The following is a 27,726-nucleotide window of genomic DNA, read 5'->3' on the forward strand; positions in this document are numbered from 1 at the left end:
TACCTGTGATATCGGGGACTTACTTTATTCATGGCTGTATTTCTATACTGAGAAAATTGCCCAATACATAGTGAAGAGTCAATAAATATTTGTTACATCTGTGTATGCATGTGTGCATGAATTTTCATTTACATAAGCCAAAAAAACTCAGTGAGAAATGGTCTAATTAATTAATAAACATTTATGGCCTTCATACTCAAAGTGCAAACTGTCGACTAGCAGCATCCACATCAGTTGGTAAGTTGTTAAAAATGCATCATCTTGTGTCCCACCCCAGATCTTAAGAAAACGGAATCTGCATGTCAAGTTGCTGATGTGCTTCATTTTGCACAGGGCAGTTTGAAACACCCAGGCTCTTGTTAAGGAGTCGTACATATCACCAGACCCTCCTCTGCACCTAAGGCAGGAATCATTAATAAATCAAGGCAACCTTTTCCACGGACTCTCACTCAATCAAAATGCAAAACCCTTTTCACTATCCAACTCCACCTAGCTTTGACTGATCAATAAAAGTTGAAATATGGAGAGATATAGATTTGTAAATGTTTATTTCATAAAGTTAGTTTCTTCCTTCTTATCCTTTCAATTTGAAGAATTAGTAAAACTACGGCAGTTGAAAAATGTAGATGCAACAATCAGTTAAGGAAGGAGTATTTCTGCAATGCTAAATAAATGGTAAGCTCTAAAGTAAGCCTTTTAGAAGACAAAAATTTAGTAAATGATCTCTTGATGAATTTACAATTTTATACATTAGCTAATATGAAAAACATAAATGCAAGGGTTAGCGATTAATTAATTCTGCAACACTGATCAAATTAATAAATATAGAAACTAATATTTTTAAGTCTTAAAACACAACTGGCATCTTAGGAATTTTTTAATGTAAATAGATATAGGAACTTACCAAAAATAATACTCTAACTTTTAAAATAATAAAATTAATGCTCAAAGAGCATAAAATACTTAGCCAAGAAGCTAAGGGACAAAATGGTGATTTGGACAATTTGTAACTCATCTCCAAATAAAGGTCAATAAAAGTATTCAAATAGAAAGGTTAAGAATGACGGGTAGCATCGAAGGAAGAGGGGTTACCATCTTCTGTGTTTGTTACTCATCACCCCTTCCTTCAGGGAACTGTGTTTATGAGATCCCAAATCCCAATCCACCCCTTCTTTTTTCCTTGACATGTATCCCAGGAAACAAGGCGTGAAATTTTGGCCAAAGTAAGGTCAATCAGATCCTCTTATGAAGCCATCTGAATCTTGAGGCTCAGGCACTGAAGGCTGTTGGAACTGAGTTGTCTGTTAGCAGCCCTGAGGAAGTTTCATGAATTCATGTTTCTGAAATCTCCAGATGGGTCTAAGCATAGTACGAAATTTTAACTTGTCCTGCGATGATAGGGAGACACTTAGTGTAGTTTCAGTAGCATACTTGATTTTTCCTCAGTTAACTAGATCTGGGTTTTGTTGCTTACAAAGGAAGAAATCTATTCGATAAGGAAACGCTAAAGAAAGAGGGAGTTAAGCAAAAGACTGCAGGTGAATTATGAGAGAATTTGTAATTAACTGCTAGAAAGAAATGGGGTGAAATATAGCAAGATTTGTATACATATTCTGTGTGGGACAGCATTATGTGGGCTGTATTAGAGAAGTAGATATTGAAGAAATCACCAACAGACTCACTGAGAATAAAGACCAGGAATAATGGGTCAGTATGGAGATAGGTCAATTTAAAGAAGACTAATAATGTCAATTGTGGATAGACTACCTTTGCTCTCCCTTTCCCATTTTGCTCTTACTCTTTTAGAATAAGAACTGCAATATTTTTCTGGTATATGGCCACCAAAGGCTATATATGTCTGCTTAGCTGTAGTTAGGTATGACCATGTGCCGGAGGTCCAGACAATGGGATTTAAGCAAATTGTGAAAATTCTGGATCTTGCCATTAAAGCAAAGAGGCAAGTTCTTCTGCCAACCTTTCCACTGACTAGAAAACAAGCTTGGTGAATGGAGCAGTGATTTTAGGCCACACTATGGAATCTATGGGTTTAGGATGTCAGAGCTGCACTGAGAAATATTCATAGCAACCTGGGCTACTTATATTTGAACTGCACTGTGAGAGAACATTATAATTCTGTCTTGTTCAGGAACTGCTATTTTGGCTTTTGTTATGAAATTTGATCATTATCCTTCCTATTACACAAATGGAGGTTGTTCATAGTGACATTGAAAGTGAGAAAGTGACAAGCATATCTTGAAATTCTTGCCTCAAGGTATGGAATAAAACACAGCGATTTTAAGCACAAAGGTTTGGTGCTTAAACTTGTATACAGAATTTTACTAAATATTAAACTCAGCAAATGATTTCACACAATTGGGGATATACAACAGTAGTTAAACACATAATCTTTCAAAGTGTTTTTTGAGAAACCTACGATATACACGGTGGACGATCAGGATCTTAACAATAACAGTGATATCCTTGAGAACTGAGATTCCAAACAATCTTAAACCTCCAAAACTTATAGAAAAATCCTCCTCTCTAAATCTCCTTTGCCTGAGGAAGCTTTAAGGGAAAAAAAAAAAAAAAAAAAAAAGGCCAAACCACACACAAAACCAAAAACTAGGAAAAGAATACTTTATGTACTCTTATTTTCCTGTTTAAAAAGTGATTTTTTGGGGCGCCTGGGTGGCTCAGTGGGTTAAAGCCTCTGCCTTCAGCTCGGGTCATGATCTCAGGGTCCTGGGATCAAGCCCCGCATTGGGCTCTCTGCTCCGCAGGGAGCCTGCTTCCTCCCCTCTCTCTCTGCCTGCCTCAATGCCTACTTGTGATCTCTCTCTCTCTCTCTGTCAAATAAATAAAATCTTAAAAAAAAAAGTGATTTTTTAAAAAATATTTTATTTATTTATTTGACAGACAGAGATCACAAGCAGGCAGAAAGGCAGGCAGAGAGAGAGAGGAGGAAGCAGGCTCCCCACTGAGCAGAGAGCCTGATGCTGGGCTCAATCCCAGGACCCTGAGATCATGACCTGAGCCGAAGGCAGACACTTAACAATTGAGCCACCCAGGCACTCCATAACAAGTGATTTTTGAATTCAACATGCACTAGCTGTAAAATGCGAAGACGAGCCAAAGGAAATATTATACCTTAAAGTTCTCAAATAAATTAAGAAACAACTATATTACAAAAAATCTGGACTCATGTGTGGGAATGGAAAGAGAATGGGCATGATGAAAGATGTATTAAAGTTGTGAAAGATGTATTAAAGTTGTTACACATAGCTCAATTTATTGGCATGAGTATATCTTATCAGAGAAGCTGAATTTGCCACTTAGTATTTCTGACCGCCGAACTAGTCATTCTGAGTTGGACGTATAACAGGCTTTGTAAACTTAAAAAGTTCAAACAGGGGTGCCTGGGTGGCTAGTGGGTTAAGCCTCTGCTTTCAGCTCAGGTCATGACCTCAGGGTCCTAGGATAGAGCCCTGCATAGGACTCTCTGCTCAGCAGGGAGCCTGCCCCCCCCACCCCCGCCTGCCTCTCTGCCTACTTGTGATCTCTGTTGTCAAATACATAAATAAAATCTTAAAAAAAAAAAAAAAAAAGTTCAAAACAAAACTGATTCTCACATGCACCCCTTTAACCACAAATTCCTTCCCCAGATTCCCCCATTTCTATAATCGGTACCAGTTTTCATTAAGTTTCCAATGCATAAAACCATACAGTCATCATTAATTTCTGTGCTCTCCTTGTATCCACATTCAATCCTTAATCAAATCAGCTGGACCTTCAAATATGTTCAGAGTCTAACCACATATTACAACTTCTACCTTGACTTCCCTAACCCAAATCACCTTCACTGCTTACCTGGAAGATTACATTCTCTGAATAGCTCTATGATCTCTATAGACTGTAAATTAGGCTCTTTTACCCACTGACTTTTAGTTGTATTTGGTCACAGACAGGCATTAGCATGAGAATGGAGGGTAATAGAGAAGAGAATAGAGAACAGAGAGAGGTTTCTTTGGTTTGAGACTTTTATATTTGCTAGTATAAACATCTGATGCTATTAATTTCCCTCTAAACACTGCTTTATCCATAGCTCATACATGTGAATCTGTAGTTTTTCAGTTTTAATCCAAATTAAATATTTTAAAATTTTACTGACTTCCTACTGGACCCATGAAAGTTGAAGAAATTACCCTTTAAAAATATTTAAATGAATAGAGAAAGATTTCATATATTTACTTCTATTTTTTTCCATTGCCATAGGTCTTCATTTCTTTGTACAGATTCAAGTTTCTTTCTGTTATCACATTCCTTGTCTTAAGAAGATCCTTTGTCATTTCTTGTAGGACAGGTCTGCTGGAAGTAAATCCTCTAAACTTTTGTTTGTTTAAACAAGTTCGCATTCACTTTCTATGAATATTTTTACTATGCATAAAAGTCTGTGTTGACAGGGCTTTATTTGTTTGTTTGCTTTTTATTCCTAGTACTTTAAAGATCTTACACCATTGTTTTCTGCCTTTCAGAACTTCTGACAAGAAGTGTGATATAATCATTATTATTGTCCTTCTACAGATGTCTTCTCTGGCCTCCTTCAAAAGCTTCCTTTATTTTTAATTCACAATAGTTTAAACATGATGTGTCTATGTATGCTTTATTTGATATTTATCATGCTTGAAGTAAGCTGATATTCCTGGATATATAGTTTGAGGTCTTTTATTATTTGATGGAATTTCTTGGCAATTATCTTCTCATATAATTATTTTGCTTCTCCTCTGTACTTTTCTGGGACTCCAATTGTACAATGTTAAGCCATTTCAAATTGCCCTATAACTTTTAAATGCTCTGTTTTTTCCCCACTTCTTTTTGTGTGATGCAGTTTATGTAATTTCTATGGATCTATTTTTTAAATTTGCTGATTCTTCAGCTTTGTTGAGTTTACAGATGAGTCCACTGAGGAATTCTTGGATACCACTTAAAAAGTTATTTCTGGCATTTCATCTCTTATATTTTCCATCATTTGCTGAAATTCCCAATCTTTTCAAGCATGTTGTACACCTTTACCACTGTTTTTCTGAGCATTTTAATCATAATAAATGTCCTAGTGTGACAGTTCCAACATGAGACATTCGAATTTGTGTATTTTGGTTGTTTTGTTTATAACTTAAAACATCTTTTTCTTCCTATCATGTGTATTTCCTTATTTTCGAATGAATGCTGGACATCATGTATAAACAGTGACTGAGGAAAAGAGTTACATCCAGAAATGGGCATGTCTCTCCTGTCATGTTTTTAGTATAGCAGTTGAGTTATTCTAACCAGGGGATGAGTTGGATCTGAATTTTGTTTTTCCTATAGTTAACCTAATTTGTACCACAATATTCAAATTTGTCTAATATTTTGTTCTTACGATAAGAACTGAGATGTCGGGGCGCCTGGGTGGCTCAGTGGGTTAAGCCTCTGCCTTCAGCTCAGATCATGATCCCAGGGTCCTGGGATTGAGCCCCGCATTGGGCTCTCTGCTCAGTGGGGAGCCTGCTTCCCCCCTCTCTCTCTGCCTGCCTCTCTGCCTACTTGTGATCTCTCTGTCAAATAAATAAATAAAATCTTTAAAAAAAAAAAAAAAAAAGAAGAAGGAACTGAGATGTTGCAGGGCTTTCCTCTAGCTAACCACTCAGCTTTTAGTATCGCCCCTGGGCCTGAAACTCAGAGGTTACTCTCTAGGTTCTTGACATACCCCTCCTTCATTGAGTAAGTGCTATTGGTTGCTACTTGGTGTTTGCTTATGTCCAGGTAGAGAGCAGGAGGTGATCTCTATTACCCTGGACTAGCCTCAGCTTTAAGTAAGCCATATGCTCCTGGGCCTCAGGTGTGGGGTTTTGTCATTATTCCTAATCCTCTTCTCTGTGGCAAACAAATTCTGCCTTGTATCCAGGCAGGTCTTGCATGTGAGGGAGTTTCATGCTCCTGGCTAGAAGTAGAAGGTTCTAATGCTATTAGGTCCAGAATTACTTTTTGATTATCTTATAGGACTGAAATGTGTTTGGGGTTTTTTCGATTTTTTTTTTTAAAGCCTATGCTTTCCTCAGAAACAAATAGCCTATCCTTATCCCCCTGCTAGTTGGTAGGATTTGCAGCTCTTCTTCCAGAGCTTAAAGAATTTTCTCTATCCAAAAGACATACACAAAGGGACAGGAATTTCTGCCTTTTCTGCAGTGGTATCTGATACCTACCATTCTTATATTACTGAGAAATGCTCTCTCTCCCTGTCCTCTATCCATAAAAAAAAAAAAAAAAAAAAAAAAAAATCACCCATGAGTAAGTGAGAGTCCTTCTTGTGTCTATAGTTGCAGAAGTTCTTCAGTAATTCATTAAACTAAATTTATTTTTTTCTCACTTTTTCAGCAGCCACTTCTTCCTGTGCTGTCCCTATCTTCATTTCTTGTGCCTCTTTATCAGTCTTTAAATATTTGACTAGTAGTTGTTTTATGATCTCAGTTCTTTGTTGGGCTCAAAAAAGTGATCATTTTATAATTTATGCATATTACTTATCATTATTAGGTAGGAGGGACATACTTTCTCAGCTCACTAAATCTTAGCATAAGGAGAAATCTTAAGTTTTAAAATGGATTGTGCTAGATAGTTCCTATAGTTTGTAGAGGAATGTTGCTGAAAAGTGAAGACCAAATATAAAGTTCTTGTAGTAGTTCAGGAGAAAGAGAAGGATTGTGTGGCTAGAGTGGTAGTAATATAAATGGTCTGAGATAATCTGTTTGTGGATATATTGAAAGGAAGTGTGGACAGTGACAGGGTTCACTAATGTGTCAGATGTAGTGTGTGAAAGATGAGAATTAAGGATAACTTCACTGTCTTTGAGCAAAGATATATAAAGAATATAGATCGCAGGCACCTGGGTGGCTCAAGGTTAAATCCTCTGCCTTCGACTCATGTCATGTTCTCAGGGTCCTGGGATCGAGTCCCACATTGGGCTCTCTGCTCAGCAGGGAGCCTGCCTCCTCCTCCTCTCTCTCTCTCTGCCTACTTGTGATCTGTCTGTCAAAAAAAAAAAAAAAAAAATCTTAAAAAAAAAAAAAAGAATAAAGATCGCATTTGCAAAAGTGAGAAAGAATGAAAAAAGATCATGTTTTGGAGGTGGAGCTTAGCAAATAAAACCTATTTCCAGATACATTAATTTTAAGATGTCAAAATTATGAGTGGTGATGTTGATTAGGAAGTCCATTAATCATCTTCAAGGAGACGGATTTTTAAACATTGCATTTGTTTCAAATCCACTTCATTTTTTTCTTAAGGAAACAATGTATGCAATTTCAACACAAAAACATTTATAGAGCACCTACTATGTATGAGGCATAACAATGAATTTGATAAGGTACCTGTTGTCCAGGAGCTCGTTATCTAGTGGGGGGAAAAAAGCATACACATACAGGGATGCTCAAATAAAAATAAATAATTGCTTCTTTTCTTATCATTTTTCATTAAGTGCCAATGAAATATATGGCTTCTGATTTCAGCTACAGTTTTAATCAAATATGAATCAAAGGGTGTGGAGATTATGATAATTTATTACTCCATGAATAAGTAAAGAAACTGTGGCAATAAACTATTAAAACTGGAGGGATAAGAATTGAGGACTAATGATTGGAATTAAAATCATCATTTTTATTGATGAAAAAGTACTTAGTTACTTAAGAATGGGTGGCTGAGTTGGAAAAAAAATATATTTCTAAGAAATGACAAAAAATAAGTGGTCATATATATGATTGTATGATTTAACATACTGAATCACCAAGAAAAATACATTCTGCAATAAGTTTAGACAGGGGTAAAATATTAAATGAAGCAGTGGGAAAGAGCCAGTCTGAAAGACAATAAACTACAGAGAATCAAGGTAATATAGGCAATTTATATGCAACAAAGGTATACAAACATACAGACATACACATATTTACATATATGTAAATATGTATTACTTCATTGCACACATATATGTGTGTGTTTACAGAAGTGCAAAATATATTTAGATATTAAAATATAATTTTAATAATATACTTTAATAATATACTTAAAATAAATATAAGTAATAAATTAGATATATACACCTGCTTTTTTTCTAGGAGTCATGGTTTAGAGAATAAGCAAATAGCCTTTTTTTTTCCCTCAAATATAATGGATATGAGAGAAAAGAGATAAAATGCCCAATTTCATAATTCTAGGATTTCCATAGGGATACTTTCCAAGATTATGTTTTCTGTTCCATATCCATATTAGTTAAAATAAGACATAAAGTGCATAATCAAATATTTAAACTGAATCTATCTCCTGGGGGGAAAACATCCCCAAAGTCAAAAAAGAAATAGTATCTATTAGAATGACGAAAATCCAGAACACTGATAATCAACTGTTGGTGGAGATGTGGAGCAATAAGGATTCTCACTTATTGTTGGTGGGAATCTGTCTTGGAAAACCAAACATGGTCTTCCCATATGATCCAGCAATTTCACTCCTTGCTGTTTACCCAAAAGAGCTGAAAACATGTCCACACAAAACCTGCACATGTATGTTCATAGCAGCTTTATTCATAATTGCCCAAACTTGGAAACAGCCTTTGATAATATGAATGGTTAAACTGTAGTATATCCAGGTGATGGAATATTCTCTCTAGGACTAAAAAGAAATGTGCTGTGGGGTACCTGGGTGGCTTAGTCAGTTAAGCGTCTGCCTCTCATGCAGGTCATGATCCCAGGGTTCTGGGATCCAGCCCTGCCCTGGGCTCCCTGTTCAGCGGGAATCTGCTTCTCTCTCCCTCTGCCCCTCCCCCCAACTTGTGCTTGGGGGGCTTTCTCTCTCTCTCAAATAAATAAAAATCTTTTAAAAAAAGAAATGTGCTATAAAGCCATTAAAAGGCATAGAGAAAACTTAAATTCATATTAGTAAGTGAAAGAAACCAATCTGAAAAAGTTACATACTGTATGATTCTAACTATGTGATATTCTGAAAATTAAAAAAAAAATCTACAGGACAGTATAAAGCTCATGGTTGCTAGAGTTTAAGGGGGAGGGAGAGATAAATAGGTAAAGCACAGAGAATTTTGGGGGCTGGGAAACTACTATGTATAATACTAAAAGTAGATACATACCATTGTACATTAGTCTAAACCCACAGAATTGCAACACCAAGAGTGAACCCTTATGTAAACTATGGACTTTGGGTGATTAAGATGTGTCAGTATAGGTTCATCAGGTTTAACAAATACAGCACTCTGGTGAGGGATATGAATAATGTGGGAGCCTATGCATGAGTTGGGGGAGGGAGCATATGGGAAATTTCTGTCCCTTCCACACAATTTTGCTGTAAACATAAAACTGCTCTAAAAAATAAAGCTGATTTAATACAAACAGAAGAAATGCCACATTATTAGGTAGAAAAAGGAAATACAGTCCTTTAACATACAATATATAAAGATAGAATAAAGTAAACAATTATATTGGCTTTAAAAGAAGGAAATAAAAACTGCTAGTACGAAAAGATAGTGACTTTTTCTGTTGAACATTTATTATGTGTCAGAAACTCTCCAAAAGAATTTGCATATATTAACTCACTCAATCTACACACAAAAACTGTAAGTGTACTTACATTATTTCTTGATTTTTTTAAATTCCTGATTATTTAGATATGGTAACTGAGGCCCATAAAATTTAAGCAATTTTCCTAATGTCATTTACCTCAAAATCAGCATATTCCATGTTCAAATCTAAGCAACAACTCTTGAGTTATTAATATTCTCTCTATACTATTACTCATATAGTTAGCACTTGAATCTTCCTGATGATATGATTATGATTCTAAATGACTGTATCTAAACAGAATAGAGTGAAAACCACATATCAAAACTCATTTCTTTGTCTGAGTGAGGTAATGTTGGAAATCATTCAGAAAGATTTCTTTCACCCTAACAGGTAAGAATGAATGCCCTTTTGTTCCTATCAGGTTATAAATTGGATGATATGGTTGAAGTAATTATTTGTCATGAAGGTTATATGAGGTTTCAGCAGGAAACCTGTTAACACTCTGTTTTCACAATAGGCTCCTTGAGTTAGTACTTGAAAAAAAAAAAAGATGATAAAGATACTTACTTTTTAATTCTAAACTATACTATATGGAAAACAGTATGATATTAAAGATGACTAGTTGCATCTACTTGGAAAAACTCCTGATAGGCAAGGTTATTAAATAAGTGACTCATTCCCCCACTAATATTTAACCTAAGGACAACGGGGAGTAAATTATAAAGTATTTCCCAAACTTAATACATAACTTAAAAATCTCTTAGTATATAATTAAGATTACTGTTTAAATTTTTGCTGCCCATTAAAATGCATAAACTGTAGTTGTAGTTGTATCTATAATAACTTTCCTCCAATGAGAAAGCATGGTAGTAAAATTTTCAGTGAAATAAAGCCAACAGTTGATATTTCAGTGCAATTATATGGATTAAGTTAAGCTCCACTATACAATGTAAATGACATTATCCATCAACACCTGAGACTAAAAGTATAAACTGACTCAAATTATAAATACTTATTTTTGCTCAAGACAATGATGCCTTTTTTTTTCATTTATAGAAACTGAAAACAGATCCATTAGCTGTAAGAATTAGTAGGCAATGTTATTTGACATAAATGAGGAAAAGATAGAATATCCAACACACTACATGTACCATAAGGGAATTTTTTGGGAAAAAAAAAGAAAAAAACTTTACCTTATACTACCTTAAAGAATATGTTCTAAATGGCTTAAGGAAGTATTTTACAGTAGCAAAGAAATTATTTTTCTTTGTGAATATATGTATATGTATAATCTTAAGTATTTGATATTATCATATAATGTTGAAGCTACTACAGTTTGACACATTATTTTTGAGGACAATTTGGCACTAAAATTTACATTTAAAATATGCTTACCCTTTGATTCAGCCTTTGCACTTCTACGTATTTATCTCATTAATCTCTTGCTAGATTTTTTTTTCTTTTTTGCACTACACATGAAAGAAATGTTACTGCAATTTTGGGGAAACTACTAAGTTTCTAATTGGGCTTTTAGAAAACAAAATTTAACAAATATAAAACACAGGCTGATATTAAATATAGGTGTGGTCTAGTCTATCCTTTTATTTGAGGATTGAAAATTGAGATATGACAAGGTTAAATATTTATTTCTAATCATATAGCCAATTTTATGAAGATAGGAGTAGAGTATCATATTCTGTTGGCTATTCCAGTAATAGAGCTTTTTGTTATTTGTATTATTCTGTAGACATTATTTGTGCTATTCTGCAGGCATTATTCATTTTATTCTGCAGTGTTTTGTTATTCATGGAATATAATCATGCAATTTGTTCCACAGTTTAAGAAATCTTTGGTTCTCTCAAAGTTTTAGCTCCTCAGAATACATACATGGGAGTCATTCTATTGTAAGGAACATGATGAAGAGATAAAGACTTTGCCTCAGGCAGCTAAATAGATTGTATTTATTGTTTTAGGGTTATTTATAGAAACATTAAATAAATATCCCTCATAACTCCTACTGGTGCATATTAAAACTCAAAATAAACTATGTAATAGTCCACCAATAGCAAAATCCACAAAAGAAGGAGGTGTTTGGTTTTTTTAACTATTTATGAAAATATTATAATTGTTATAAAATGTTCAAATAGTATCAACATTTAGAGATTCCAAAGTTAAGGTGCACCCACAAGCTCCCCAACCAATAGCATGACACATCTCAGAGAGCACTATTCAATTTCACAAGGTATCTTCATTCTGTGTGCCACATATTTATGTATTTTTTTGCACATTGATTTTACATAAATGAAAGTATGTTTTGGAAATCTTTCCATGTTTGAAAAATAGGCCTATCATTTTCCTTTAAGTAAGCAGAATATTGTCTAAATGTTCCCTAATAATGGACATTACTCTGTTCCAAATTTTCTGTATTATATAAAATGTAGCAATGGGTGTCCTTGAACACATAATTTTGTATTCTGGTGCCAGTATTTATGATAAATAGAAAAAATGTAACTGGCAGATCAAATGGTATGCATTTTTTATTTGTTCATCAAATCATCCGAAGAGTTATTCCAGTTTAAGCTTCCAATAGTTGAGCACAGAATGAGTGTTTTCCCATAATCATGCCAATTATCAATTTATATATTTTTAATTTAACTTACCTTAATGGTATTCCACAAAATCTTTTTAATTCAAATTGTACAGATTATTTAAGATATTTAATACCTTTAATGTGTTCATTTATCTTATGGCTCATTTGTTTCACTTATGTTAACCAACTCATATCTATAGTTAATGACAGTTCAGAAACTTGGCCCCTTTGTTGCTATGGGGGTGATTCCTTAATTACTGCTTTGAAAGAACTATTTATATAATTATGTTCTAACTTATAAACTGTGATATATATTGCAAATAAATGTTTCTAGTCTTCTTTCTTATTTTTCATAATGTCATATTTTTTAGAATGTCCATATTGTCTTTGCCACCCAAAACTTATTTAATTTTCATATGGCCAAATCCCTCAATCTTTGCTTTATTGGTTTGCTTTAATGGTTTCTTAATGACTTGTCTTTTTGCTTATCAAGGTCAAAAATATTATTCAGATATCTATAATACATTTATATCTTTATCTATAAATGTATATAGCTATAGATTTTTTATATATATATATATATATATATATATATATATATATCTTTATGTCTGTGTTTTGTACTCTTCTGTGAAGATCTTTCATTCACCTGAGATATTTTTGTGTGTATGAGAAAACAAATAAAACTTTATTTTTTCCCAATGTTCATTTCTAAATCATTTCAAATATTGTTTAATAATTATCCATTTTATATATATATACATATATATATAAATCACCCTATGTACATGGAATTTCTACTCCGTTTACTTCTTGGCTTATTTCATGATGTGAACTGAAAGCAATACCCTATAATAAAAGCTTCCACCCCAAAGCTTCCTACTGGCTTAAATTTTGGGAGGGGTCAGAGTATAGGCTGCATTACCACAACTATTCTTTGGCCTTTGGCCAATATATAGATTCCCACATAGTAAATTTTCTGCTAAAACTTAGAAGGCATCCAGTTGATTTGCTTTCAGTTAATTCCACCGGAAAATATGTACAGCTTAAAACATCTCATTATTATATTTAAAGCTGAATTCTCATTATTTAAAAGTCCCCATTCTTGGCCTTTTCCCCCTCTCTGCTTCAGCCCACTGAAACTTATAAGCTTGACAGAGAAAGTGAAATAAAACTTGGACAAAACCATAAAATGATAGGGGTGCCTGGGTGGCTTGGTGGGTTAAGCCTCTGCCTTCAGCTCAGGTCATGATCTCAGGGTCCCGGGATCAAACCCTGCATTAGGCTCCCTGCTTTCCCCTATCTCTCTACCTGCCTCTCTGCCTACTTGTGATCTCTGTCTGCCAAATGAATAAATGAAATCTTAAAAAAAAATAATAACATGATAGGAAAGCATTATTTGGTCTTTGTCTCTTTGCTTACATTCATCATATGGTCAAGAATACCCTCCCTAGAGATTCTTACAAAAGGCTGTAAGAAAGAATCTTATCAATTCTTTCTCCTTCTCCTTTTTTTTTTTTTAAATCAATTGCCTTTTCCAAAGTTTGTATGTTAGTTTAAGGTATTTAACCTAACAATTGGATATATAGCCCACTTGTAAAGAAAGTTTCCCTTTTGCAGAACCGTATTCCCTTCCTTTTTCTGAAATGGCTAAGTCTCTGATATTCTATCTCTAACAACACCAGGCTGTAGCTACCACATAATTTTGTTTGGTTAGAGAGCCTCATTGAGCTATAGCTCAAGTGTCATTTAGTCTGACCTTATTTTTTATTTTACTTTTCTTCAGTGTTTCAAAAGTAATTGTTTATACACCACACCCAGTGCTCCATGCAATACGTGCCCTCCTTAATAACCACCACCAGGCTCACCCAACCCCCCATCCACCTCCCCTCCAAAACCCTCAGTTTGTTTCTCGGAGTCTACAGTCTCTCATGGTTTGTCTTCCCCTCTGATTTTCCCCAACTCAATTCTCCTCTCCATCTCCCAGTGTCCTCCATGTTATTCCTTATGCTCCATAAGTAAGTGAAACCATATGATAATTGACTCTCTCTGCTTGACTTATTTTACTCAGCATAATCTCTTCCAGTCCTATCCATGTTGATAGAAAGATTGGGTATTCATCCTTTCTGATGGAGGCATAATACTCCATTGTACACATGGACCATATCTTCTTTTTCCATTTGTCTGTTGAAGGGTATCTTAGTTCTTTCCAGTTTGGTGACTGTGGCCATTGCTGCTATGAACATTGGGGTACAGATGGTACTTCTATTCACTACATCTGTATCTTTGGGGTAAATACCCAGTAGTGCAATTGCAGGGTCATAGGGTAGCTCTACTTATAATTTTTTTTTAGGAATCTCCACACTGTTTTCAAAAGTGGCTGCACCAACTTGCATTCCCACCAATGGTGTAAGAGGGTTCCCCTTTCTCCATATCCTCTCCAATACTTGTTGTTTACTGTCTTGTTGATTTTGGCCATTCTAATTGGTGTAAGGTGGTATCTCAATGTGGTTTTGATTTGAATCTCCCTGATGGCTAATGATGATGAATATTTTTTCATGTGTCTGTTAGTCATTTGTATGTCTTCTTTGGAGAAGTGTCTGCCCATTTTTTGATGTGATTATCTGTTTTGTGTGTGTTGAGTTTGAGGAGTTTTTTATAGATCTTAGATATCAGCCCTTTATCTGTAGTGTCATTTGTGAATATCTTCTCCCATTCTGTGGGTTGCCTCTTCATTTTGTTGACTGTTTCCTTTGCTGTGTAGAAGCTTTTGATCTAGATGAAGTCCCAAAGTTCATTTTTGCTTTTGTTTCCTTTGCTTTTGGAGAACATATCTTGAAAGAAGTTGCTGTGGCCGATGTTGAAGAGGTTACCACCTATGTTCTCCTCTAGGATTTTGATAGATTCCTGCCTCACGTTGAGGTCTTTTATCTGTTTCGAGTTTATCTTTGTGTATGGTGTAAATGAATGGTCGAGTTTCATTCTTCTACACATAGCTGTCCAATTTTCCCAGCACTGCTTATTGAAGAGACTGTCTTTTTTCCACTGCATATTTTTTCTTGCTTTGTCGAAAATTATTCGACCGTAGAGTTGAGGATCATATCTGGGTTCTCTATTCTATTCCACTGGTCTATGTGTCTGTTTTTGTGCCAGTACCACGCAGTTACAGCTTCGTAGTAAAGCTTGAAATCAGGCAATGTGATGCCCCCAGTTTTGTTTTTCTTTTTCAACATTTTCTTAGCAGTTCAGGGTCTCTTCTGGTTCCATACAAATTTTAGGATTGTTTATTCTAGCTCTTTGAAAAATGCTGGTGGAATTTTGATTGGGGTGGCACTGAAAGTATATATTGCTCTACGCAGTATAGACATTTTAACAATGTTTATTCTTCCGATCCATGAGCATGGACTCCTATTCCATTTTTTTGTGTCTTCTTCAATTTCTTTCATGAGTGTTCTGTAGTTCCTTGAGTACAGATCCTTTACCTCTTTGGTTAGGTTTATTCCCAGCTATCTTATGGTTCTTGGTGCTATAGTAAATGGAATTGATTCTATAATTTCCTTGTTAGTGTATAAGAAAGCAACCGATTTCTGTACATTGATTTTGTATCCTGCGACATTACTGAAATGCTGTATGAGTTCTAGTAGTTTGGGGGTGGAGTATTTGGGTTTTTTATATAAAGTATCATGTCATCTGTGAAGAGAGAGAGTTTGACTTCTTCATTGCCAATCTGAATACCTTTATTTCTTTTTGTTGTTTGATTGCTCTTGCTAGGACTTCTAGTACTATGTTAAACAACAGTAGTGAGAGTGGGCATCCTTGTCTTGCTCCTGATCTCAAAGGGAAGGCTGTCACCTTTGAGATTGAGGAAGATATTCACTGAGGGTTTTGCATAGATGGATTTTATGAAGTTGAGGAATATTCCCTCTATCCCTATACTTTGAATCATTTTAATCAGGAAAGGATACTGTATCTTGCCAAATGCTTTTTCTGCATCAGTTGAGAGGACCAAGTGGTTCTTCTCTCTTTTCTTATCGATTTTTTCTATCAGTGATTGATTTGTGTATGTTGAACCACCCTTGCATCTCATGGATAAATCCCACCTGGTAATGGTAGATAATCTTTTTAATGTACTGTTGGATCCTATTAGCTAGGATCTTGTTGAGAATCTTGGCATCCATATTCATCAGGAATATTGGTCTGAAATTCTCCTTTTTGGTAGAGGTCTTTGCCTGGTTTGGGAATCAGGGTAATTCTGGCTTCATAAAAAGACTCTGGAAGTCTTCCTTCTGTTTCTATTTTTTGAAACAGCTTAGGAGAATAGGTATTATTTCTTCTTTGAATGTTTGGTGGAACACTCCAGGGAATCTGTCTGGTCCTGGGCTCTTGTTTTTTGGGAGGTTTTTGATCACTGCTTCAATCTCATTACTAGATATTGGTCTCTTCAGGTTGTCAATTTCTTCCTGATTCAGTTTTGGCAGTTTATAGGTTTCTGGGAATGCATCCATTTCATCTAGGTGGCTTAACTTATTGGCATGTAACTATTGATAATCATTTCTGATGACTGTTTCTGTTTCCTTGGTGTTAGTCATGATCTCTCCCTTTTCATTCATAATTTTATTAATTTGGGTCCTCTCTCTTTTCTTTTGGATTAGTTTGGCCAATGATTTATCATCTTATTGATTCTTTCAAAAAACCAACTTCTAGTTTCGTTGATACATTCTACTGTATCTCTAGTTTCTGTCTTATTGATCCCTGCTCTAATCTTTATTACTTCCCTTCTTATGTGTTTAATTTGTTGTTGATTCTCCAGTTCTTTAAGGTGTAAAGAGAGCTGGTGTATTCTGGATTTTTCAATTTTTTTGAGGGAGGCTTGGATGGCTTTGTATTTCCCCCTTATGGCCTTATGGCCTTTGCCATATCCCACAGGTTTTGGATCAAGGTGTCTTCATTCTCATTGGCGGCATGAATTGTTTAAGTTATTTTGATTTCCTGGTTGACCCAAACATTCTTAAGTAGGGTGGTCTTTTTCTTGTGGTTGAGTTCCAGTCTCAAAGCATTGTGGTCTGAGAATATGCAGGGAATAATCTCAGTCTTTTGGTATGGGTGGAGCCCCGATTTGTGACCCAGTATGTGGTCTGTTCTGGAGAAAGTTCCATGTGTGCTCGAGAAGAATGAGTATTCTGTTGTTTTAGAGTGGAATGTTCTGTATATATCTATGAGGTCCATCTGGTCCAATGTGTCATTCAATCCTGGTTATTGATTTTCTGCTTGGATGATCTATTACTGAGAGTGGCATGTTAAGATCCCCTACTATTAATGTATTCATATCAATATTTAGTCTGACTTTAAATCACTGATTTTGCCAAAGCATGACTAGAACCTTTATGTTTTAGCATGCATTACTTTTTCTTTCACTGTCTTATAGTTAACTGGACACTCACTGTGTTGTGAATGCTCTTAAAATTAATAGTTTTATAAAATAACACTGTAAAACACCCTTGTCATTCTATTAGAACAGGAAGGTAAATAAGCATACATTATTATCCAAAATTGCTATGTATGCATGGAAATAATGATATCATTTAGAAAGATAACACATCACATCTTTACTAGAAAACAAACACATAGTTCTAGACTACAAAGCCACTTAAGACATTGTCTCTAAACTCCTTATTTTACATACGATGGATCTGAGACCTTGAGATTATCAGAAAATCCTAAATTCATGTAGTGAGCAAGGGAAAACTTTGTATCCTTAAAGGTGATGCTTCACATTATGTTTTCTGTCTTACACTTTCAAGTTAATTTCATATAGACAGGTAGTTTGCATTCTGAGAATTGATATTTTCTGTTCAGCTCAAAGACAGAAGGAAAACCCAAAATGAGCCCTAGATCCCCAAATAATATGTAGAAAATATAAAGTGCTGTTTATAAGGAAGCAAACTATTCCTTTACCAAGAAGTGAGATCTCTCACACAGCTATGTTATTTTCAGAAGAGAAAATGCTGATTTTTGATGGAGAGAACTACTCATCAACTTTGTTGACCACATTTGCTCCAACACCTAATACCACTTCATGTTAAATCAGTTTATAAAAAAATTAAATGCCACAGATGGAAAAAAAGTACACTTCTGCAAAGGAATGGGAAAAAAAATAAAGGTACAGCTGCACTTAAGAAGCATTTTGAAGTTGCTTTTCAAAAAGAAGATAAGCTACAGAATTGTGCAATCTGCAGCATAAAGTCTTTGGTATCACACATCTAACTTTTTTTTTTTTTCCTTTGCAATCCACATTGGATTACACCCTGTCACAGTGTTCTTTTGAAAGATTTTAAAAGGATTTGTATAACAGGGGGGAAAAGGTCTTAATTACTATCTCTCACATAAGAGATTTCTACTCTGTTTAAACAGATAATTAGGGTCAAAATGCATAATACAGCTTGTTTTAGTTCTATTCCTATAAGTAGTTATGATTCCAATATTTCACAGAACTATCCATGGATAAAATTTCTTCCTTTTTAAATTAGAATTAGCTACCACAGAGGTAAAGGACAAAAGAGAAAAAAACACAACAACAACAAAAACAAAGAGAAAGGAGCAAGACCAAGAGAAAGCAACAGGAGATCATTTACTATTTTCAAATGCAAGTGTTTTATGTCATCTCAATGGAAAAATCACAATGATAGTATCTCCTCAAAATCAGTAGTAACCAGCTTACTTACAGCTTTAATACTATAATCAATTACAAAACACACTTAAAATGTATTATGTGGATATTTTTAACATTACTAACTAAAAATCAGAATGCAAATCAAAATAGAAACATCATTTTATGTTTTAACAAGCAAAAATGTAAAGAAGTAGTTAAAAGGTGTGTTCGTAAATGTTGCAATAAGCGTTCCCTACCACCAAACTTCTACCCGTTGAATGCATTTTCAATAACTTAAGTAATGAACTCAATATGAAAATATTTGACTGGCTTTTCAGCCCAATGATTTCCAGGCCTTAAAGAATCATAGCTGAAATTGTAGTATTTAGATTTGGTTGCATAAGATTCAGGAAATATTCATAGCTTTAGAGAAATCCAGTGTACTTCTTCAAACACCACCAGCATGGTTCACATGTCAATCAACTGGAGTCAGAGATAAAGAGGGAATTTATAAAGGCCCCATTGAGCTCTGCTGGCAGCCACAAACACATAACTAAAAAGAGCATTAGAAACCGTTCTGTTTACAGCAATTAACTGGACCCAAAGCCCTGTCAGCAGTTCCGGTAGTGTGGTCTTTCTTTGTGTCTGTTCTTTAATATTCAAAACTTGTTCAAATAGTGTGAAAAATTGAATACATCCCTCTGCTGCAACTGATACATATGATAAACTCCGGAGCTAAAGCTGCAATGATGCATCTTAATGTATCCAGAGGCTATCACCAAATGGAATGTGTGACAGAAAGCAGTGGCTTTGTGGAGATTTTGTGAGAGCAGATATTTTTTTCCCTGGGTTGAAACACAGAAACTTTAAAAAATCCTCAAATCAGCAACTAACTGGCCATCCATCTGGCAGCATTTAACAGAGCTGAATTCATTCTCCTATTAACACAAAGGACACTGGCTCAAAGCTTTAACCTTAAAATAGTCACGTGACCGAGTGCACACCTTTTATTTCTTAAAACTAAGTGACAATGCGGAGGAGCAAGGCAGGCCTCATGTATGTGATTTGTAAATGACAGCGCACTCTAGTGCTACCACTGAGGAGTGGGAATTAGTAGATGTCCTCATGTTCTCTGGCCACTTTAGTGAGACTACTAGAAAAATAAGTATTATGTTAACTGTCTTCCAAATTAAGATACTGTAATTCTAAGCTCTGCTTTATTATGAGTTTTTATGAACTGTTAAGGCTCGTTTTATTCAATTGGCATTTCAGGATACAAACTCTGATAATAATCCTGAAGAAAATCATGGAAAATGAATTTACAAATCATTAAACTATCAAGACAGTACATTAAACTGTAAGACAAACTATATAAAAATTGAGTTTTCTATATGTCAAAGTTATTCCATAAAAATATTATAGAAAAAATCCCATTCATATAAGAAGCTTATGCAAAGAGACTACTCTGAGGTGCAGTGCAAAGAAAAGACCTAAAACTCAGAAAAGAACAGGTATTGTTCTGTTAAACCAGTCCTCTCTCTGTAAAAGGGATCCCTCCAGGAATTTGATGACTGTTGCACAGTGTAGACAAATAGTGCCACAATAAACTACATGCTTGCTCAGTTTTCCTGTCTCCCAGCTGTATTGTGCTGTTACTTGTTATTTGTGGTTTCTTAACTTGGTGGTGGATTGTGGTTTTAGCTATTCTGATTAAGGATAAGTCCTAGATAAGGTATTCCCCCTGGGTGCCAATGAGTGTGGACATTTCCGTTCTCCTGCCCTGCCTCTATCTAGAGCTCCAGATTCAGCAATTACTCCTGCCCAGTTTTTCCTTCCCTGTTCTCCTCTCCCAGTTCCCATATGTGTTTCCTAATACATTCCAGCAGTTCCTTTGGTCTACTTGTTTTCCACCTGCCCACACGGACATGAATTAATTAAGTACATTTGCACTCTGTCTTCTTACCCACTTCTAAAATTTTATGTACAGTAGAAATTTTGTATCCTTAAAAAAAGGGTAAGAGAAAAGCAGTGATCGTTGCCTTTCTCAACACAGATTAAAACTTTTCTTTGTTGGGGAGGACAACAAGAACCCTTCATGGTTCTTCTGGATGGCCTGAGAACCAAATTGACATGACACAGATTAGCAAAATGAGGTATATATGTCTTTCGGAACTAAGAGGGGGCAGGTAGGGTTTTAGGGCTATAAAGGGAAGGAAAACAATTCATAGGAGAATGGAAAGAGTAAATGTTTGGTAAACCAATGTTCGCTGAGCCACCCAGAAACAATGGGAGATAGAGAAGACTTTGATCAAACAGGCCTTGCTAGGTTCCTCCCTGTCTAACATACCTACTTCTATTATAATATAGCTATTTATAGTGGTAACTCCCTTCCTAGAACAAATATTCTACCTAAATACTTTAAGGCAGTTAGGGAGAGGGTCAAAAGTTCTGCCTCAGCCTTCTGTTTCTTAAAAATAATCAGTCTAAAATAATTCACCTGCCAAAGAGACACATTTTGCAGTAGCAAATTTTGCTCACTTAATGTTCTGTAGGAGAAACAGGAAAGAGCCAGGTGGAGTTTCTTGCTCCTACATAGCTGCTCTTCTCCTCACCAGTTCTGTTCATAATGGACACTTCCTAGGGCTCTACTACAATCTTTTACAAATAATGCTGCAATTAATAGCCTTGCACACATATATAATATTAGATGGATAGATGGCTGGATAGACAGAAAAATAGAAAATTTGTTAGTATACGCTTTAGAAAGATTCTAGAAGGGAACAGATCTTATTATATAAATGTGATTTTAGAAAAATTAAATATTTATGTAAGAAAAACTAATCACAAAGAAAACATTTGATTCCTAACATATAAATACTAATTGAAACATGGATTTAACTTTATATCAAGGTTAACACAAACACATATACATACACAGACATATACATATCTGTTCATTAGCTCCCTCTTTAACAATGAAAATATATTTGTGTGGGGAATAGCCAGGAAGATTGTGAAGTAGATGAATCATGGGGAAACATGTGTTCTTTAAGTTATTTAAATATGTTATTAAGCTTTAATAATTAATGTCTGGTACTCAAAATAAAGTGAATTTTATGAAAGGGAAAAGTTTCAGAAATAGAGAGCCAGGAAATCATCCAAATGCAGACTGTGATAATGTTAAAGTTTTAAAATAGGTGGCAAATGTCAGATTATTCAGTAAGTGGCATTGCTTCACCTGTCTAACCATTAACAAAAATGGCTGCTTCACACCTTGTAAAAACATAATTTCAAAATGGATGAAATGCGAAGATAGAAAATATAAAAATGAGAACTAATTGCTTAATGATGCCTTTATGGGTATTTTTTAAGTTATATTTTTATTTCCTAAATTTTTAATGGAAACTTAAGTTACTGTCAAAATTTTTTAAAAAAATTTAATAGTAGCTTTTGGTTTTTGGCTCAGAAAAGACAAAGGTGCAACTGTCTTCAGTTGTCCAAATACAGGTAGGTTTATGTGAACACCAGACACCTAAATTCAACCCCAGGTAGATCAAAGTCAAATACCTGAGGTGCACCAGTAAGGAAGTCAGTGCTTCCTCTGACCTGGCTGTGAAGATCTATGTACTGGGTCTATCTCCAGAAGAGATTATTGATGATATCGCTAAGGCAACAGCAATTGGAAGGGTCTAAGGATGACAGTGAAACTAACCATTCAGAACAGACAAGCCCAGATTGAAGTGCTACCTTCTGTCTCTACACTGGTTATCAAAGCCCTCAATGAACTACCAAGAGACAGAAAGAAGCACAAAAACATTAAGCACAGTGGAAATACCACTTTTTTTTTTTTAAATTTTATTTATTTATTTGATAGAGACAGAGATCACAAACAGGCAGAGAGGCAGGCAGAGAAAGAGGGGGAAAGAGCAGGCTCCCTGCTGAGCAGAGAGCCCGATGCGGGGCTCGATCCCAGGACTCTGAGATCATGACCTGGTTAACACTGAGCCACCCAGGTGCCCGGAAATACCACTTTCAATGAGATTGTTAAAATCAGCCCCAGTCTTTAGTCATTTTTAGCCACAAAACTCTCTGGAACCATTAAAGAGATCCAGAGGACCACCCAATCTGTGGGGCTGTTACCTTGATTGCAGCTAGCCTCATGACATCATTGATTACACCAATAGTAGTGCATTAGACTGCTCAGCTAGTTTAGAACTACAAAGGAAAATATTTCAATAAAGGATTTGACAAAAAAAAAAAAAAATTTAATAGTAATAAACTTCATAAATATGGGAATAATGGAAAAGTTGGGTATTGATTCTGTTGGAGCTGCACTTAAGAACAATGAAGTTGTCCATCCACATAAGACAAATTAAATGTAGTGAGATAATGTGTAAGCATTTTAAATCCTGTAAGACTCAATACTTAACTGTTAGTCTCTAGTTGCATTAGCATATTAATGAATTAGGTGGGAAAGAATAGGAAAAAACTAGTATAGTTCAGAAGGTTATTAGAGCAATCCAGATAAAGTACAAGCAGAATCTGAGAATGGCTTCAGTAGCACAGTGAAATATCGGGAGATTTGTTTATTGTATTTTTGCCAGATGCATAAAGCCATCAGAAGTAATACTGAGTGAGCCATCTAGTATTATATTCCTATCTTTTCCCTTACACTCTAATCTACCCCTGCTCACTCACTTCCAATACAACCAAAGTTTGGTGTTTGGTGTGCCTGTCTTGCACCTGGATTTTTAGATCACCTGAGCGAGAATAATCTAATTATATGGTAGACCTTGTAGTTCTGGATGTTAATCTAGACTCAGGGAAATCATCATCATCATCATCATCATTATCAGTGCTAGGCATATTTTTAAGCACTTCATAGCTCTTTTTTTTTTAAAGATTTTATTTATTTATTTGACAGATCACAAGTAAGCAGAGAAGCAGGCAGGGGGGTGGGAAGCAGGCTCCCTGCTGAGCAGAGAGTCCAATGTGGGGCTCGATTCCAGGACCCTGGGATCATGACCTGAGCCAAAGGCAGAGGCTTTAACCCACTGAGCCACCCAGGCGCCCCTAAGCACTTCATAGGTCTTAATTCACTTCTTCCTTACAAAAGTTTTATATGGTATTTTCCTCCATTGTATAGATAATAGGAATAAAATATAGAGGAGTCATGTAAATTACCCCCAAAAAAGCACAGCAATTACCTGACAGGGTCAGACAGCCTGGCTCCTAGAGTCAGACTCTGACTGGGCTACTGTTCTGAGGAGGCTGACACACTTACTGTATTAGGCATACTTTTTTCTGACAGCTCTCAGATTTGCTGAGCCAATACTCAGGTATCTTCCAAATTGCATTTTACTTAGACTTAATGATTTCCCTGCTTCCTTTCTTACCTCATTTCTCCCTACCCTATAATCCAACTTAACACTATTCTTAAATGTTGAACACTGACATTTGGAATTTTTCTTGTCTATGTGAGTTAATACATGATTCTTCAAAAAGTTTTGTTTTGTTTTGTTTCTGTCTCAAATACTCAGAAGGCTAAAGACAGAAAACATGACTACAGTGTCCTCGGAGCAGCAAAGCCAAGATTAGCTGGGTTAAGTCTATCATGACTTAAAATCAACTACTTAAATATGTAATGGAAAAATCTATTGTGGATTTGGAAAGATCACCTCAGTCCAGACCACTGTTTGGTATTATAAAAGCACCATATCATTTCTCCATTAAATAGCATGACTTGGAGCAAAAACCAACATATGGGCTGTAGGCCCTACTGACTTGAAATCATGTAGATGTGATATCTAGTCACCCATAATAAATGTGTTCTGCTTCAAGACAAGACAGAAAGATAACTATATCAGGCCATAGTGATAACAGTTTGTAAGAAAAGTCAATAAATAAGTGAATAGATATTAAAAGCCTAAGACATTTTAGCAAGTTCATATTTGGGTTGATTTCAATGCTAACAGTACTCGAAATAGTTTGTCTAGCAGATAGGAAGACATAGGAAAATGGGAAGGAAAATTAATAGATGAGGTATATAAAATACTTTTTCACAACTGATAAAACCTTGTCTAAGGGTCTATGTCATTAATGTATATCTTCTCTTGAGCTCACTATTCACATGATTTTAGTTTTATGTCTTTTTAAAATTAATAATTAAATAAATTATTTTATTGCCAATATCTATAAACTATCATTAAATGTGGACACTCTATGAATTATAAACCATTTGAAGAGGGTATGCAAATCTCCTCTATACATTTTAATATGAAGATTACAAAAATTAGCTTTCACAAAGTAGGGCAAGGAGGCTCTAAACTAAAATTAGAAAATTATCAAAAAGGTAAAAAAAAAAATTCATTTGGAAAACCAAATGAAAATAAAAGCCTGTACTATAAACAGTTTAAATTTTAAGTACAATTTTAATTTATAATACATATTTATAGTTAATTTAATTATGTTAAAGCTTTAACAAAGCAAAATGGGATGAGGTTTCTAATATTTAAACAGATGCACATGAAGAACATATTAATGTAATCTTTTAAGACAAAATTGATCATTTTGTCACTAATATTTTTGGTAATGATCCTGATGATGCTGATAATAATATTTGTGTTTGATAATCAACATCCATCTTCAGATTTAAGCATGGATACACATATTTTGTGTGAATTATTAATGCTCTATTTTATGGAGAAGTCTCTATTTTACATCTTGAATTTTCTCTTATATTTAGTTTATTTTAGCACACAGCTAATAAAATCACTTCACATGAGATCATGTAAAAGCAAAGTACTATGGAAATCAAAGTACTCTGTTAAAGCCACATTCATCTTCTCTACAAACAAAAATAATTTTTCCATACACTGAATCATGAAAAAACTTGTCAAAAATTAGAGAAATAAACATTAGTAATTTTTTAAATTCATAAGGAAAGTAGATGAGTTGACTTTTCCTGAGCCAGAACCTACTCTAATAATCTCTCTTTATAATTAGTTTATGCCTATCACATTGAGAAGAGAAACTTGCATTCTTACTGACATTGAAAAATATGGTTAATTAGCTAATTTCTTAATCGTAAAATTAACATCTTACTTGAAAATAATTCATTTCAGAGGAAAGCAATTCATTCAAGGACAAAAATTACCCATGAAAAAGTTCAGAGGAACAATTGATATATAGTATTTTATTTCCATTTGCATATGCCTCCATGTATAAAAGCAATTTTTAAAAAAGATTTTATTTATTTATTTGAAAGAGAGAGAATGAGAGAGAAAGCATGAGAGGAGAGAGGTCAGTGGGAGAAGTAGACTCCCTGCCGAGCAGGGACTTTAGGATCATGACCTGAGCCAAAGGCAGTTGCAAAACCAACTGAGCCACCCAGGCACCTCTATAAAAGCAATTCTTAAGGAAATCTTGGTTCAAAGGAATCTATCACAATGAAGAGTTTGTAGACAAGAACTATATTGTTGGTTTTGGGGTGGGGAGAATCTCAGCATATTTTGACCATCTTTTCTCTACTTTTATCAATGGATTATTTTTATAAGGGTTTCTCATATATTTTTTATTCATAGCAGACAATAATCATGCCAACCTACTACTTTAAAAAATGCATTGTAAAATGTGCTCACAGCATATGATCACTCCATGTGACATCTAGTTAATCCTATGCTTTGGATTAAGCATTTCTAAGTCCCTCTCCTTCATCATTCCTATAAATTCATAAAGAAGCTTTTCCAGCTTTATCTGCAAGGACCTTTCCAGTCAGCATGCTTCTGTGCAGAGTCATCATCCCAACCCAAGTGCAAATCACCACCGTCTCTTGACTAGCTTACCCCAATAATTTTTCTAAATGCCCCATTTTCATGTACTCTTCTCCACCCCCTCCTCCAATCTTTCATTCAAATTGCAGCCTAAACAATATTTACAAAGTGCAAATCTGACATCAACCTTCTCTTTTCCATATGTTACACTTAAACAACTGCCAAGCATCATGGCTAACACTTCTCAAGATCAATTCTCAATTATCACTCACATTGCTTTGAACCCAAGCCTTAAAAATGCATGCCAGATTGACAGAACTCATGTACAGGTTGAACCAGTGTTGCAGGAGAATTTGAGTGAGGATGAACATTCAGTTAGCCCTATCTAGGTAAGGTAGACTCATATTAACAAATTTTAAAAAGACATAGCAATTGTTCAAAATAGACTCAAATCACATGTCTTTCCTGGAGTCCACAATTTGATTATGCCACACAAAATACCTCATTTTCCAAAACTAAGTCTCCAAACACCATTACTTCCATCAACAACAACACTATCCTTTCCAGCAAATTGTTACTATCCTTCAGACAAATAATTCTCTCGCTGCCTTTGAAAAACGGAGCAATTGGAGGTCTCAACAGTTACTGCATCCATCTCAAAGTCCTAAATCACTTGACTGTTGTTCACTCCCTTATAAAATGACTATATTTACTTGATATTTTGTAATTAAAAATTGAATTGTAATTTTAACTATGACCTACAATGCTTAAATAAAATCACAGAAAAATAACAGGAAAAATTTAAAGGCATATTTATAATGCACAATTATAAATATGAAACTATGTTTAATATGTTTATTTAAATGAATTATGGTGTATGTGTATATACACATATATACACACGCATATGTATTTATTTATTCACTATACACATGATAGAGAAAGGAAACTCATGGAGGTAAATACTTTAGTCAATATTCCTGCAATTATTAATGGAGCCATTATTGGGCTTTATGATTTCCTTCCTCTACTACCCATTTTATATTTCCTTCCCATTCAGGGATTTCTTTCACTGGGATTCTTTATCTGGTATAGATAACTGAATCTTCAGTCTTTAGAGAT

At 34.9% G+C, this 27,726-nt stretch overlaps 1 pseudogene; it reads left to right on the plus strand.

The window, feature by feature from the left end:
* The window catches only part of LOC111147992, a 29,686-nt pseudogene extending 6,615 nt beyond the window's left edge, over positions 1 to 23,071 (plus strand).
* Positions 23,072 to 27,726: the final 4,655 nt, after the last annotated feature.

This window comes from Enhydra lutris, unplaced genomic scaffold, assembly GCF_002288905.1.
Source record: "Enhydra lutris kenyoni isolate GAN:26980312 unplaced genomic scaffold, ASM228890v2 scaffoldscaffold18, whole genome shotgun sequence".
Lineage (NCBI taxonomy): Eukaryota > Metazoa > Chordata > Mammalia > Carnivora > Mustelidae > Enhydra > Enhydra lutris.